Raw genomic sequence first — 17,051 nt, 5'->3', positions numbered from 1 at the left:
AGTTGATTAGTTGGCTAGTTAGACATCATGTCTTTGCTGATATTAAACCTGAATTTTCCTATAATGAAGAACAAATCTGTTCGCTAAATGCACTTAAATGGAAATACTTCATTCTTTGTGTTTCAAACAAAGAATGAAAAGTGTTTCAAAAGCAGCATGCTCTTTGATGCCCGTTATGTTCTTTGAGCTAAGCAAAACGCATAAAGCCTAGAGACATGCTCTTTGATAAATGAATGTAGTTAATATTGCCCTCTGTTTGTTCTTTTACCTTCATCAAGGAAGCTGCAGCACATTTTGAATTTTAAGGTCAACAATTTATGAAGTTGCTCAGCTGAAACAAATTTCAGAAAAATATGATGGCAAAACAGACAGAAAAGGATGAAAAGTTAGACGTCACCATTTCTCACCTCCACTGATTACCGTAAAATCACAGTTTGCTTTCCTGAACTCCACCCTTATAACGCTGCCTCATTGCATATGAAACTCACAGCAAAAACACAGCAGCTATTGAGACCCACAGATGCCTAAAAGAGCTCCTTCAAGTTCACTGGCAAAAGTCATTGTTTGTTCTGGCGCTGCTTATAGAAGGTGGCTTTCTCATATGTGCTAATGTGCCTGATTCAGACAAACAGTCAGTGAACAGGAAGGGCTGTTCTGTCATGACCATCAATGTGTCAACATGTCTCACAGCTCAATATTATTGTTTCCTTTGGGGACATCTGATCGAGAGCATACACCGTGTTCCAAATTATTATGCAAATTGGATTTAAGTGTCATAAAGATGACATTTTTTGTTATGTAATTAAATTTATAGATGGTATTGTGTGTCAGGGGTATTTGAATCACTATAATTAATTTCAGAGAGCTGGGTTGATTAGTTTGTCTGGTGAACTCAATTAAAGGAAATCTACTTAAGAAGGATGTTCCACATTATTAAGCAGGCCACAGGTTTCAAGCAATATAGGAAAGAGAAAGGATCTCTGCTGCCGAAAATCATCAGATAGTGTAGTGCCGTATGACAAGGTATGAAAACATTAGATATTTAACAAAAACTGAAGTGTTATCGTACTGTGAAGAGATTTGTGGCTAATTCAGAACCAAGATGGGTTTGTATAGATAAAGGCATAATGAGGAAGGTTTCTGTTAGACAAATTCATCGGATTAAGAGAGCAGCTGTTAAAATGCCCTTACAAAGCAGCAAACAGTTATTTGATGCTGCTGGTACCTCTGGAACCTCAAGGTGGAGGATCCTCCAGAGGCTTGCGGTGAATGAACCTACTATTCGGCCACTCCTAACCAGTGCTCACAAGCAGAAATGGTCGCAGTGGGCCCAGCCGTACATGAAGGTTAATTTTCAAACAGACTTGTTCACTGATGACTGCTGTACAACCCTGGATGGTCCAGATGGACGCAGTAGTGGATTGGTGGTGGATGGCCACCACGTCCCAACATGGCTGTGACGTCAGCAAGGAGGTGGTGGAGTCATTTTTTGGGCCGAAATCATGGGGAGAGAGCTGGTCGGCCCCTTCAGAGCCCCCGAAAGTATGAAAATGACCTCAGCAAAGTATATGGACTTTCTGACTGATCACTTTCTTTCATGGTTCAAAAAGAAGAGCCGTACCTTCCATAGCAAAATCATCTTCATGCATGACAATGCACCATCTCATGCTGCAAGGAATACCACTGTGTCATTGGCTGCTATGGACATAAAAGGGGAAAAACTCATGGTGTGGTCACCATCCTCCTCTGACCTCAACCCTATTGAGAACCTTTGGAGTTTCCTCAAGCAGAAGATCTGAGGGTGGAATGCAGTTCATATCAAAACAGCAGCTCTGGGAAGGTTTTCTGACATCCTGCAAAGAATTTCAAGCAGAAACTTTCCACAAACTCACAAGTTCAATGGATGCAAGAATTGTGCAGGTGATATCAAAGAAGGGGTCCTATGTTAACATGTAACTCGGTCTCTTAAGATGTTTTTGATTGAAATAGCTTTTGATTTTAGTACATGTTACCACTTAATGCTGCACATTCTTTATAACCGCACATTTGCGGTTCTTTATAATCCATAAAATGTTTAGAAAATCTGCTGTGCATAATAATTTGGAACAGTGAATTTTGAGTTTTTTATTTTTGAAAAAAAAATACTGTTCTTATGGGGAGCTTTGTTCAGTAAAATTTTATTTATACTGTAATAGTTAATGACTTGAAAATTATACTGACCATCATTTGCATTGACAATTTAAGAAAATCTGAGAAAATATCACTTGCATAATACTTTGGAACATGGTGTATACAGCAGCAGTCAGAAACAGTTTTTCATTTTCTGCTTTGCTTTGATAAAGTGTGATCTAGTTGGACTGGAAGGGAAAAACTGAGTTAGAAAACAGTGATGGCAGCAAAATATGACGAAAACTAGAAGACCTAAAACCTGGGTCGTCGTGAGAAACTAATTTTTACAGTGCACCAACCCAACTATCTGTTCTCAGATTAATACCACAATCTTCATTGGATTTTTTTGTACAAAAAAAGTCAGTGCAAAAAACCCCCAAAATGTATCTCCTGCAATTACAGATTCAAGACTTTGGGTAAATTTTGCAAATATAAAGACTGAAACATTGCCCATTATTCTTCATAAATGTGCTCAAATTTGATCAGGGTGAATGGAGAACATCTGTCAACAGCAGTCTCTCTTCAGTTTCTCAATTTTATTGCTGTATAGATTTTGACTGGGCCACTCAGCATATCTAATTCCCAAACCGTGTCATTGCTGCTCTGACTGTAAATATAAGTTATTTGTCCTGTTGAATGCAATTTACCTGGTGAGCATCAAAACAACATCAGACAACATCAGAACGCAAAGGTTAATGATTTATGATTGTACAGTCAAGCAGATTAAATGGATTTGGCATTACAAAGGCATAAATACAACTTTCCTCTGTTATTTTCCTTTGTCTCTAGTGAAGGGTAATAAAAGTCTCTAACTCAGCAGAAATGGTGTGTCAGGGTCTCTGAATGTCAAAGGAAATCCTGGCTGCTCTGCTTTCTTTTCCCTTTTGTTCAAAACTTTGCACATCCAAGCAGAAAACAGGTCTCATTCCAAACTGAGCTTTTTAAGAATGCATATGAAAAAACTAAAGATAAATTTTCCCCACAGTGAGAACTTGATCAGCTGGGTTTAAATATTAATTCAAGGCCATGGTTAGAAATGTCTAAAGAAATAAAACTATTGAAGAAATAATTTATGAATCTTGTTTCACTTGTCCATGCATTTATGGGAAAAAAAAGTCATCCACGTTTTTTGGGTTTTAAACAATGAATGAAATGCCAAAAAGTCACATTTATGAAAAAAACGAGATTATCGGGTCAAGAGATTAATTCACACAGACAACCAGAAAGCAATCAATCTCAGAACAAAAGCACAGAGATAAAGCAGGCGCGCCTGACTCATTCTTTCGTCACACAAAATGCAAAAAGCAGCTGCAAAACACCTTCTGTGCAGGTCATAGGAGTGCTGAGAAATTGATTCATGTTGACATATTCCAGAGAAACAAGATATCCTGAGTCTGCAAGTTCCATTCATACCACCTCTCTGCAAGACCTGCTGCCTGCACGTCAGCAGATCTTATATTTCAACCTGCGCTCCATTCAGACAGGCCAGAACCGGTGCAGGACACGATGCAGGGCTTCATGCAGAACAACAAGCACACTCGAATTTATGATAACAACTCCTCAAGGAGAGGTTAATCAGTGCTGTGTCTATGGTTTCATTAGTCTCAACGCCTCCTGTGACCTCCTTAGCCGTTTATGAGGGAGGTGGGTTGCAGGAGTGCACAGATTAATTCACTGTCTCTGTGATGAACAAGACGATAGCTAATGATGTTTGGCTTCACAACCAAGGCTTAGTTGACTTTTTTTTTTTTTTTGCATTTGAGCGGGGGTCAATAACAACCAAGAAGAATTGAAGAATTTACAAAAGCACCAGAATGAATAAAATGATGAAATGTTGAAAAAAGAAATAAATTCCTCTGATTGCTAAGCAAGGAATTTCAAATGTGCCACATATCGGTTTGAATCCCCAGAGCTTGCCCTTATGCTCCAGAAGCCTTATTATATTCTCGACTACAATTACATCTCAGATGTCTGCAGGATGCAGAATTATCGACCCCAAGCCCCTCAGTTACTTATTAAAAGCTCCGTCTTGCTTTCCCAAGACCACACCATGACAGAGAATGGGTTTGGCTGGATCTTCTTAATTCAAGTTCTAATAATGCGATTGGGATAATTACAAAATAAAATAAATCAGTATATAGTTGTAGTTGGTTTTTTTTAAACATGCCTTCTACACAACCTTGCAAAAATATGAATTCACATTGAGATAAACCATAAAGTACAACACATTTCACTGACATTTTGTGCGACAGACCAACACTAATTATTGTATACTGGAAAGGCGGAAGGAAAATGATACACTACTTTTTCAAATGGACAGACACCTATAAAAGGTTTTCTTTCCGGACTGTCTAGCTCAATTCATCTTGCCCTTATATCCAGCTTCCACATTACTGTGGAAGGAAATCATCCCCACAGCATGTTGTTGCTACCATCCTCTTTTCAGGTTTGCTTTCAGATGCACATAGTATTCTGCAACCATGTCTGGCAAACTGGGCTCTCTTTTAATAATGGCTTTGCTCCTGACACTCAGATTTGTTGAGTACTTGACTAATAGTTGTCCTGTGCACCAAATGTCCCACATGAGGTTTTTACATCCTTTAAGCTCCTCCAGGGTTATCATAGATTTCCTTGCAACTACTCTCACTATTTGCTACTCTGACCAGCTTGTAAATCTAGACGGATGACCATGTCCCTTTAGGATTCTAACTGTTTTTCCAATTTCTGTGGAAAAATAGTTTGAACAGCACCCCAAGAGATGTTGTTTTATGCACAACTGTATCTCCGACCTGTCTGCTGTGTTCCTTGGTCTTTGTAAAGTTGTTTGGTCATTAATGTTCTCTAACAAATCTCTGAGGATTTCACAGAACATCTGCAATTATACTGAGACACACGCACATAGACTCTGTTTACTAATTTGTTCACTTCCCCAGGAAAGGAGGTATTAAACTAAATGGTGTTGAATACAAACACACACATTAGTTTTCAGAGATTTTGCATTAAAAAAACATGTATCATCTTCTCTCCATGTCACAATAATGCATTTCAATAAAATACATAGAAATTTGTGATAGCAATTTTATGTTAGAAATGTCAAGAGCTATATATATTTGCACAGCTTTTCCTCACAAAACACTTCCAAGTGAGCAGGCTTTTAAGAAAACAGAGGATGTTTTTCCACCTCCCATTTTCTGGCATCCCACAGTTTTTCCCTGAGAATTCGAGTGTACACAAGGAGACCTGCATGTTCCGACATGTTGGTTTTGGGCTCTTTTCATTAAAAAAAACAAAAACAAAACCAATTCTGTCATTTTAATCAAGCAAACTTCCCATCACCCTCAGTGAAAAGCAGAGGGCTGAATCTCACGCCCACACCATCCCCGCTGTGATTACGGCCTACATAAAAATCAAGAAAAGGTCAAATGAAAATGTGTTCCGTCCTGGTGGAGTCTATTTTCTTAAGATGATTCAAAGCAAGACCTTGAAGTACAAGAAAAAAAAAAAAAGATTTTCTAAACTTCCCTGTCAAAACTACAGCAAAGGAAGTTAATATTAGAAAAATATGTATTTAATCTATAAGAAGCAGTGGCATTTCTTGCTGTTTATCTGATGAGACCCAACACCCTGGCCTGAGATTGGGTTACATCAAAGCCAGGGTAAGTGGAGACATCAACATGCAGCAGGTAATAAGAAGCAAAAATAATTAGGAATTCATGGCAGGCAACCTGAGATGTTCACTTCAGCTGAATTAATTAGGCCACCATTAGAACCAATTACTCTTGGTAGCTGCATCCTCCTAAATGAAAAGTACGAGTACAGTGTCTTGCAAAAGCCTTAATACATCGTGAACATTTTTCACAAATTAAGTAACTTCTAAAGGAAATTGGTTGCATTGGATATTTATTTAAGGCAATACAAATACAGTGATGTGAATATAAATGCAGGGCATACACTCCACATTAACCCCTTATCTATCACTAGTCAGACATAGTTTCCTTGAGAACACTGGTGTTTTTCCTTCTACTTGACATGTATAAAGTAGTTTGAGTTGCTCTCTCCGACAAAATTCCAAGGAAATGGTTTGAGGTTTGTGGTTTTAGCGTGACAATGTGAAAAAGGCACTGACACAGAATTGCAACATGACCCATTAGTTTGCTTTCATTTTGGCCCTTATGAACTAAAAGGCACTAGATTTCTAAATCTATTCACTCACACAACCAAATCCTTGAATTCAGGTATTTCAATCACTTTTATGGGCATGTTTATAAAATCCAGCACCACGGCATGCAGACTGTTTCTACAAACATTTCTGAAGGAAAGGGCCGCTCAGTGCCATGATAGGATGAAGTCCAACAGGGAAATTTCTTCACTTCTAAATATTCAACAGTCAGCTGTTAGTGGTATCACATTAAAGTGGCACTAATTGGGAATTATAGCTCATAAATGTGACAGGCAATGTAAAATCACATATCTGGATCAACAGATGTCGAGGAGCATAGTGTGTAGAGGTTGGCAATATTTTTCAGTCAGAAGCTACAGACCTGAAAACTTTAGGTGACCTCCAGATTAGCTCAATAACAGGTACAGAAATCTAAATGGGATGGGTTCCCATGGCCAAACACTGCATCCAACCTATTTGGTACAATCTAAAGCACTGGAAGCAGATGGAAAAAAAACATACCACCTCTGGAATGTAGAGCAGTATAGACATGTTCTCTAAAGTGACAAATCATGCCTCCCAATTTGGTAATCACATGGATGTGTCTGGATTTGAATGTTTGAGTTCAGAACTTTCTTGGCTTCATTGTGTCACTTGTAAAGTTTGTTACAGAGGGATGATGATGTTGGCCTTTTTTATGGAGTTTGGTGTGCTCCCTCAGTTCCAGTGAATGGAACCTTTAAGGCCTCATGATACCAAGACATCCAGGACAATTTCATGCTCCCTTATTTGTGGGGACAGCATAAGGGGAATGTTTCAACAAGACAGCTTGCTAGATCCATAAAGACCTGGATGAACAAATATGGAGTCCTGACTTCAAACCAATATGATGAATTTGAGCAAAGATTCTGAACAAGGCTCTCTTGTCCAACGTCACTGTCTGTCCTCAGAAATGTACATCTTCAAGAATCAATAATAATTAATAAAGACGCACTTTTAAACCTCCTGGAAATCCTTTTCTACAAGAGCTGAGTTTGTTATAACCGCAAAGACTGGCTAGCATCATATTAAACCCTGCTCATTTAGAACGGGATGTCGCTCAAGTTTATATGAGAGAAGACAGAAGGGTTTAACATTACAGTGTATAAATCTTTGGTGACTATTATGAGGTGATTATTACAGGTACTGATTTTGCTTTCATAAGAACAGCAACACACAGAAAATCAATCTAAAAAATGGCCAATATTTTGAAGCCAAAGACTTCTTGAAGCGGGGCAACACAGAGGAATCATTATTGCGTTTTAAGACATTGCCATCCCTGATAGTAATATATATTCTTTATAGACTAATGCAACTCCACTTCGGTTTTTATACCTGGTCCCTTCTATTCACATTACATTTCAAATTTTAACTTAAAAACTTTATTGGGAAAAATGCTATTAAAAGCTAATTTAATATTCAGACAGTGATACATTGTTTTGATGGAAGCATATTTTAGTTATTGTCAGTTTTCAAGATATACTATCATCCCTGCTGTCTAACAAATCCATTGCGTAAATAAGGTCAACTGCCTGACTTAAACTTTGTGTAAACCGTGCAGCATACCACCACAAGCTTGGGGTGACAGCTGAAAGGAGCAGCATCAGAGTGAGGGATTTACAAGCTCAGAGCAACCCTGAAAAAGGGATGAGATCCTTTTTACTCATAATCCACACATGTTTTCAAAACTAAGCGCTCCGAGTTCCACAGGAGGGTTTTTGTGAGTGCGATGGGTCACAATAACGCACACCTGACCTCCTGTACAAATGCACAAACATCTGTTCAGTATAAACTAAATGTATTCAGGAAACACGCTCTTCAGTGCATTGTGTATAAGCAGCTTTGGGAGGTTATTTTAGCCATGTCCAAAGCAGAATAATAAGCTGAAAAGCCAGGTCACTGCGTTTTCCACTTCACAATGAAGCACCACGTAAGTTTGTGTAGTGAATTGCTCCAGAGATTCGAAGCAGGCACCATTTGTCCCTGTAGGGTGTTTCCTTTTATCTGTTGTACCATGAAATGCAGCACAGCAACTACACATCTGCCATGTTGAAGATGGGTTAGAGCAAAAACAACTTAGGGGAGAACAGAAAGAAAAGGGATGAGCCACAACATGTGCATGGGTGTGTTCAGCATAGTGCAGCTATGTATCCTCTAACCACTGCTCCACTGTTCAGCAAGACCAATGAGGTAGAAACCATTTCATAATTTGTGCAGCTAATAGATTCTAATGATGTCCTCACGAAGCCATTTATTTTACTAATCCGACTAATGGGAGGAAGTTGGGATGGACAAAGCAAGCGTCTACACAGTAAAAGGTCCAGCAGTGTTTTCTAGCTGCACTGGAAAACATCAATAGGGCGCATCATGGTAACAAACGACCATCAGGGATGTGCTGTCAGAGGGACACAACTCATTAAATTCCTGCAGTTTATAGGAAATCAGCGAACTAGGGAAAACCATAGAGAAATCAGATAACAGCCAGAATCAGGAGACTTTCTTTAGCTTGACTGGGTCAGGCAGAAATTTGATGGTGGTAGAAGATAAACAGTGGGATGCTGGTTTGATTCTCACTCCGTCTGCCTCTGTCGTTGTGTCCTTGGGCAAGACACTTTAGCCATTTTGCCTGCTGGTGGTGGTCAGAATGCCCGGTGGTGCCGGGGCAGCTCTGGCTACTATCCAGCAGCTTGCCACCATAAGGCTGTGAACAGGGCGAATGACTGAAAGTAGTGTGAAGCACTTTGGGATCCTCTGGACTTAATTAAATTCTATACAAGTACAAGCCATTTGACAATTTTTTTTATCAGTGTAAAAGTAATAGTAATTATCACCAGTAAAGCTAACAACAACACTCTTCAGTGTAAATGCCATAACTGAGGAAAGAAGATCTTATGAAGGTGTTTAAAAATGAAGTCAAAGGTAGCACACAATGACATGTGAAGAAAATTATTCTCAGCAACTTGTCGGTACATGTCTGTAGTTTGTTCATGTTGCCAGAGAGCACAAAACATTTCAGGTGGATAACAGGAAGGCTAGTTTCTCATAGCAAGAGTAAGAGAAGTTAATACTTAAAGTGCATTAAATTTGAAGTCTTTGTCGCTTTTAATCTCAAATGGCCTGATGATGCGTGTCTTCTCGTCTTCGGGACAATAACCCAGGTGGGGTTCAATTCTGATAGCCGGCTTCATTGTTGCTCTCATTTCAGGAATCAAGCAGCCAAAGAATCAAACATTTTTAAGATATAATATTTAGATTAGATTAGATAGCATTTATTGTCATTGAACAGAATTCAACAAAATTTGATTGCAGCTCCCGTGGAAAAGGTCAAATATATACAGTAGAAATAAGCAAACACACAATAATAATAATAACAATATATACAACTAAATTAACTAAAGGCACTCAACCACACCAAAGAAGTGTGGTTGAGTGCCTTTAGTTAATTTAAAATATGTAGTTAAGATGTTTTTGACCTTTTGCATAAAGCAAATAAAATAAATCCAGCTAAGCAGGGCATCGGGAATCTGTCAATTGGGTTGGCATATCTGAAATCTGCCTCAAGTTTTAATAAATGTGTCAACCTCATGCAAACACAGACCAACAATTACTCATTCAATAAATGTATTATTAGCTGAAAAGGGTAAATACTATAAAAGAATGAAAATCACAGAGTCCCACAAAAGTCATTTAAAAAAACAAACATTAAAGTCATCCCTCCCGCAACGTTGACATTTATGCTTCATTAATGACATTTCCATTTATCAAACTTGTTGGTAATTACTGTTTCGACATGCAGCATGCCAGCCTGTCATACACCTGCAGGGATGAACAATGCAAACAGCTGCTGCTAACGCTGCAGAATCTATAGAAAGGCTTTGCTCCACAGCCGGAGAGATCACAGACTCAGCGTAGAGCCCACCTACCTCCACACATCTGCCTCTGGGCTGGTCTGTGCAACGTGAAACCAGATCCAGGCTCTGGTGATAAGCCACAGACAGGTAAAGTGACCGTGGTGACTGGAAAGCTAGCCTGGCTCTATCAGGCATGCGAGAAAGGGAACCACCATCTGACTGGTTTACTTTCCGCAAATCAGCACATTTCCCTAAGCGTCAATGAAAAAGAGGCTATTTGTACTCCCTGCTCCCTCCCCATGCCTCATTCAGCTGTATCGCCCACAGCCTCACTCTGCCGTTGAATATGTCCCATTATTTTCCATCTCTCCCATTTTTACAATTAGTTTTCTGCTCGCCTTCAAACCTCCCTCTGCCCCTCTGTGTGGTCAGCGGCTTTAGTGTCTGTGATGCCTGTGGCTCGGCTGGGACGGGTCTGGAGCCTGCGTGTTGCAGCTCTGCAAGGTCACCAATTGTTTCTCCCTCTTTCCTTTCCTCTTTAGGACACATGGTGTGGCCGAAGGGGAAAACTGAGCTCTCAAGCAGACAGCGAGAGTACACTCTGAACTGCACTTACATAGCAATGTCTTTAAATTTAAGGGAAACAAGACTTTATTTTCACTTTGGGTAGAAGCTCAGAAACAAATATATGCATTTAAACCTATTTGGAAGTAGGATTCTCTAAAAATAAAAACGGGAAAAAAAGAGAAAACTCCTTAGTGAATTAAAACCACAAACTACTAGCTTATTAAAGGTATAGTAGCTGCCAGGCATGAACATTCTTGTATTAAAACAGTTATGCAATCATTGGCACCGAAGCTCAATAGCAGCTATCCGGGAAAAAAGCCAGCAGATGGGCCCATCCGGCTGCAGCAGCCACGGTAGGACACCTGACAAGGCAAGTGCCCCCATCTGCCTTAATTTGTTTTCCTTTCCTCCTCTTATGACCCAAACAGAAATTCTTCTTCTTTTTTTTTTTTTTTAAAATATCCCCTATTGTTTTATTTCTTGACTCTACGCACTCAAGCCACAGCAGAATGACTGAATTGTTTGAAAAACTGGTCATTAGCAGTCTCATAACTTTGATGGCTTGTAACTGAAGATAGGCATTCAAAAGGAGTCTTATTGACATAAGGCCTCGATAAGTCACAAGAGATTTGTTTGGAGGCATTGGAGCTGCTCCCTGCCCTGACGTGTCTCTGCCAACAGATGGCACTACTGCACAGTGCACACAAGAACCGGCAGGGCTTCAGGATGCAATGACCGATTGAATGGACTCATTCATCTTGATTGAAAGGAGGCAGGAAAACAAGATGGTATAAAACAGAGCAGAACTGGGAGGAGAGAGAGAACGAGAGAAAAAAAAAAGCTAAAACAACAATAAAATGGGTTGAGAACTGCAGAGTAGCTCATTTAAACTGCAGAAAGTTGTGTTTCAGTCCAAATTTTCATAACTCCGTGATTTCAAGCCTTGTTGGGCTTACACTGAACAAAAGGGATTATTTAATTTCTGAGGAAAACTTAAAAATACATTAATACTAATAATTATAATGCACCGTAATCCAAAGTATAGTTGCAATTTTGCAGGATGTATGAGCGGTGGAGTGTCTCTGAGGAGGAATCAGGTGACTGTGGGAACCTGAATGATGCAGGTATCTACAACTCTGTGGATAAAGGCTCATTGACTGGGAGCAGGATTTATCACAACTGCACGTGCTCAAATCCAAGGCCAGTTGTCAAGGCAACAGCTACAGCAGACCCACCATTCACTGAACAGCAGTGAATATGTTCACATGCATTCACACAAGAACATCTGCTTCCATCTACACACAGCCTCCAGCTGTAAATCCAGTAAGGATAAACATTTAAGTTTAATGACTGTTTACCAGTCAAAGTCTCAGCCCCCCTGACAGCTCTGCTATTTCACTCTGAAGAACAGACAAGCGCTATTTTTCCAAGTAATGAGCCCACACAATGCAAGGCAGAGAAAAACAAAACTGCTCCTGATCGAGTATTATTCTAGAGAAAATAGTCATTTCAACCAACACAAAGAAGTAAATAAACGAAACGCCAGGAAAAGAATGCATCTTTTTCAAAATCTCACAAAGAAAGATTGCAAAAGTGTGGCACACATATGGACTTAATCAGTCCTCTTTACTCTGATGTCCCTAAATGAAGTCATGTGCAAACACCTACTGACAGAAGTCAGCTAATTGGTAAAAAAAAAAAAAAAAATCAGGTTTATGGATATTTTGAGAAGCATTACATTCACACTTTTGTTGGAGAACATTAATGAAGAAAAAAAACTTAATGTAGACCAATGAACACAAGAGACAGGACAGGGACAATTTTGGAGACATTTGAAGCAGAAATATTATCCCAAAAAATAAAATTATATCCTTTCTCTACCAACCCACAGATATCCACTTCTTTAGGTTGGCATGACATAAAGGTTTGTGGTTAAAACACGACAAAGTGTGACAGACCTCAAGGGCTATGAATATTTCATCAAGGCATAGTGTGATGCAGAGAACTGCAAACTATAATTTTGTAATACTTAAATCATTGGCAAACAATTTTTTATCCATTTGTTCTCCAGTACAGGATGAGACGCAGCTGAAAGGCCTGATGAAGGAGCACTCTGTTTAATAGAAAAAAAATGCCATAAAACCAAGTGGCACAGCTCTTGTGTCACTATTACAGACACCTATCACCTGACCCTGCTTCTCTTTGCACATTTCACACATAAATCAAAACATGTGTCACATAATGAGGGACTTATTTGTCACATAAAAAAAGAGTTGGTGAACCTAAAAGCGATTGCCGAGCTACGCTGGCTCAGTTTGATCATGGCTGAGCATCGTCTCTCTGTATCATCAGTGATGCAGGTAAAAGATAGTGTCACATATAATATCTTTCAAAGCCTTTTAGAATTATTAATACAGAAACTGAATGGAAAACCTGCCTGCAGAGCTTCACATTATGCTAGAAAATGTTTTTTTTAGAAACCACATTCATGCAAATCGTCAATCAAATAATTACTGAACATAAAAGGAAATTGCATAAATGGACCTCGATATGCATAACAACATATGGCATGAAGCCAAAAGGTGTAGAGTGTCTATAAAAGCTGCAGTGCAGCAGCATGAGCTCATCATTCTTCTACTTCCCCCCTCCTCCTCTTTCACTCCCCCACCTCCCCTTATCTCAGCCCTCTGCTTGCTCGCCATTACATAAGTTAATGCAGCAACGAGCCTCATTATTCTCCAAGCAGGCACATGGAGGAGATGCAAAAAGAACATGTCATCAAAAGTAAAATAACAGCAAAAAAAAAGAACAAAGCTCTCAGAAAGAGATGGTGCCCGTGTTTCTGAGCTGTCACAGTCCACTGATCAAAAAGAGCAGAGCACAGGCGAAATATCTCTTTGCTCATCTTTAATCATACAGTGTGTCTACAAAAATAAAAACAGCACTGGGAAACAAAACAGAAAGATGCCAATATTTCCGAATGAATCATTTATATTCATGTGCATTTTTCTGATCAGACACCTCGATGATGAGGGGGGTCGAGGGGAATGAATACGACATAAAAATGTGCTCTGTTGCGAGGTTGGCGTTCTTGTGCATTAAAGTAAACAAACAAGCCTCTTCAGATGATTAGCATTTCAAACGCTTCACAGCTTAAGCATGCACCAGAAGCAGTGTTCCCAAATACCTTCCCCCATAATGTTTCAGCCTTGCAGCCATGACAGGTGAAAGGAAGGTGATGGATGTAGTTTGTTCTCCTGCGATTCATTTATATGCACACATTATCGGTGCTAAAGGCTACAAACTATTTTAGAAAAATAAGAACTCTTAAACAAAATTAGAAAAAAGGGAAAAGAATCACCTCTCACACTCTGCTTGTGTCCCTCTGGGAGAGACATGCATATAAAATATTCAGTGGCTTGTAGACAGAGACGGCAGCTTAAGCTTAGATCTCTGTATAGAGATATATATCTATATGAAAGGCTCCATAGAGATGGATAACTATAAAAGTCTGCAGGTAACTAAAATTGGTCTGTTTTCTTGCTTTGTCATGATCAACGATGAAAAATCGGATCAATCAGAGACTCACATGTAAGCACTCTCATATCACACTTAAAGTGTGGCAGTTGTTGATGAGGGAATAAAACTCAAACTTCAAGCAGGTTTTTAAAAGGAAGTTAATTAAAGCGCACATCTTCAGAAGTCATTTAATAGGAAAGTAAACTCGAGATGTATGTACGGTTCTTTCAGATTACCAAATGGTAAGAGCGTGAGACTTTCAGCAGATAACAGGAAGGCTCAACAGAAAACAAGAGTGCCAGTGCGCCCTTTAAGTATCTATCTCTGTCCTTTGACTTTTCTTGAAATATAAATAATATATTATTTATATTACATAGTACTCCAGGAGTGCCATTCATTTCCCATGGTGCTGACTGGTTCTACACCCAGGACTGTAGATATTAGCTTCTGTGCTAGTACCAAGATGGATTCTACTGTCAATATTAATATACAATATGGCGTTTTTGATGCTTGAATTATTAAAATAAACAACTAAAAGCATTTTTTTAAAAAGGAGTCTCAAGAATTAATACATTTTAGTTACATTTAGTTAGAGTCCCAATCTCATAAATACCAGGGATCCACTCTATTGCATATTATAGTTATATCAGTTATTGCACATTATTTCTTTGTAGTTCAAGTGTTGCACATTGCCTATTTATATGGAAATATTACACTTTGTCCTAAAATTAGCTAAAAAGGCCAGTGCAACTTCAGTTCTGAGGCATATTTACTGATATACAGTTACTCAAATGGCAGCCTCTCCTGATGGAGCATAACACTGAAGCATGAGCACAAAAACAATGTTTGACAACAAGTGAATTTAAATGTGCTGAATAGACTATGAACGCCTTACCTTGGGTGACAAATAGATTCATGCCTAAATTATTTTTTGACCAGGACAAAATCTGATGTTTAACAGCAAATGGTAAAGCCTTTAACATGGTCAACATTTCTGTCATGTCTAACTGGAAGCTGACCAACACCAAGGTAATATTTCAGAGTTGAACATGGCCTCGATTTGAGACACGTCTCAGTTTTTCCACCTCCGAGGCTTTTTTTCCCCTCCTCTCCACTCACCACAGTGGAACTGTGAGTTGGCAGGTTAGTATGTTTCCATTATCAACAGTTCCTCTCAAACCTCTTCCCAAAAAATTTGTAAGTTGTCTTAAAGCCAGCACACTAAGGCAAAGAAACCAACACAAGGTCAGAGCCTGCTCTCATTTTATTTTTAATCAAGTCACACTCAGTTAAGATCACAACTAAGTTATTTTACCTTTTATGAAGCACTGTGAGGCTGCCAGGAGGTGCTTTAACATCCCGGTTCTTGTCAGAGTTTTCTTTCTGCTGCTCAGTTTCTTGGATATTCACAACGGGACGAGCAAGCACCGTTGAATAAATAATGCTCTCGTCATTGCGCTCTTGAAACGCAACACTGGCTCGTGTTTGTCACTGAGACGACTGAAGCAGCCAGATCAAATGCACCCTGGCGTCTAAAGTGTCGCAGCTAAAGGTTTCATAATGTATTCATGCATATTTGCACATAGCCCTGTTATTGTAATATGTCAGCCACCCAACAGGAAGATATTTCCACTTACCGTCAGTCGTCACTGGCTGCATCGGCTTTCGAACAGTGTTTATTTAACTTTGCCACTGCTGTTTATGGAAATCACAACTAAGTTTTAGGGGTAGCTGATAAGTCAGGAGCACAAAAAACTAAATTAAACACTAGAGATTCACTAAAACTAACTCCTGGAGACGCCTACATGGTGTCCATCAACCATGGTGAGGTTGACGATGTCAAGGAAGCAAAATGCAAGATAAACATCCCATTTAACAACAATTCCTATTTCAAAGACTAATAGACAGACTTCTATCTTCTCACACTGTACTGAAAGCCATTTTTTACTCCCAGCTCTTGCCAAATCTCACAAACAAAAGACAAATGAAAGGCTGCTCCTTTATATCTAAGGTTGCTGTTTTCAAACAGAAAGAGGTGACCTGCTTCATCCAGGTCAGTGGTCAATCTCTGCCTCAAGTGGAGGAGTGCAATTATCTTGCAGTCTGCCTCATTCATGATGGATGGTAGGATGGAACAGTGAGTGCATAGATGGATTGTTTCTTTTTCTGCAGGAATTCTGGTGCTGCTTCCACTGATTTATCTGCTGATATTTCATTTATCTGTCTACATTCCTATCCTCACCAATGAAAATAAAAAAGATTATGACTGAAAGATTGAAATTACAGACACAAGTGGCTCATAGGACCCTTCTAGCAAGAGGTGGCTGGACTCAACGTTTGCATCAAGAGAACTCAGCGGAGATTATATGAAGCATCTCATCAGAGTTAGAGTTGTCAGAGCCCAGAATCTCTAAAATATGTTGGGAGAAGTTCACTAGGGAAGAAATGTCCGAGTTTTCCTTTTGGACTTGACACAAACCAGATCGCTCTCAGGTGGAAAGACAGTAGGATACAAGAATGGATTTGCTCAATCAAACACGCTAAATTAAAGACATTCGCCACCGATTTCAGGAAAGCATTGAACTGCAATACTGCTGCTAAATTTAACACAATTTAAATGCAAAAACTCTCAAAATAGATCAAGTGTATGCGTTACCCAGTTGTTTTAAACTCCAGTAAACAAAAATGTTTAGAGAAATTATGTTGGCATGACTTTGATTATCTGAAGCAATTGTGATTAAATGTTT

General features: G+C 39.2%; 1 protein-coding gene across 7 annotated transcripts in view; it reads right to left on the bottom strand.

The window, feature by feature from the left end:
* Window positions 1-17,051, bottom strand: part of LOC114149258 (IQ motif and SEC7 domain-containing protein 1-like) — a 125,507-nt gene that overhangs the window by 34,706 nt on the left and 73,750 nt on the right. The window contains exon 1 of one of the 7 annotated variants that reach the window (XM_028025030.1): window positions 10,291-10,374. The exons of the other annotated variants lie outside the window; for them this stretch is intronic. The gene's annotated coding sequence lies outside the window, so the exon portion shown is untranslated. Of the gene's footprint in view, window positions 1-10,290; window positions 10,375-17,051 lie in introns of those variants that run through there. 7 annotated transcript variants of the gene reach the window in all.

This window comes from Xiphophorus couchianus, chromosome 1 (assembly GCF_001444195.1).
Source record: "Xiphophorus couchianus chromosome 1, X_couchianus-1.0, whole genome shotgun sequence".
Lineage (NCBI taxonomy): Eukaryota > Metazoa > Chordata > Actinopteri > Cyprinodontiformes > Poeciliidae > Xiphophorus > Xiphophorus couchianus.
Note: the sequence above shows the minus strand (reverse complement) of the source record. Positions and strands in the feature narration are given on the sequence as shown.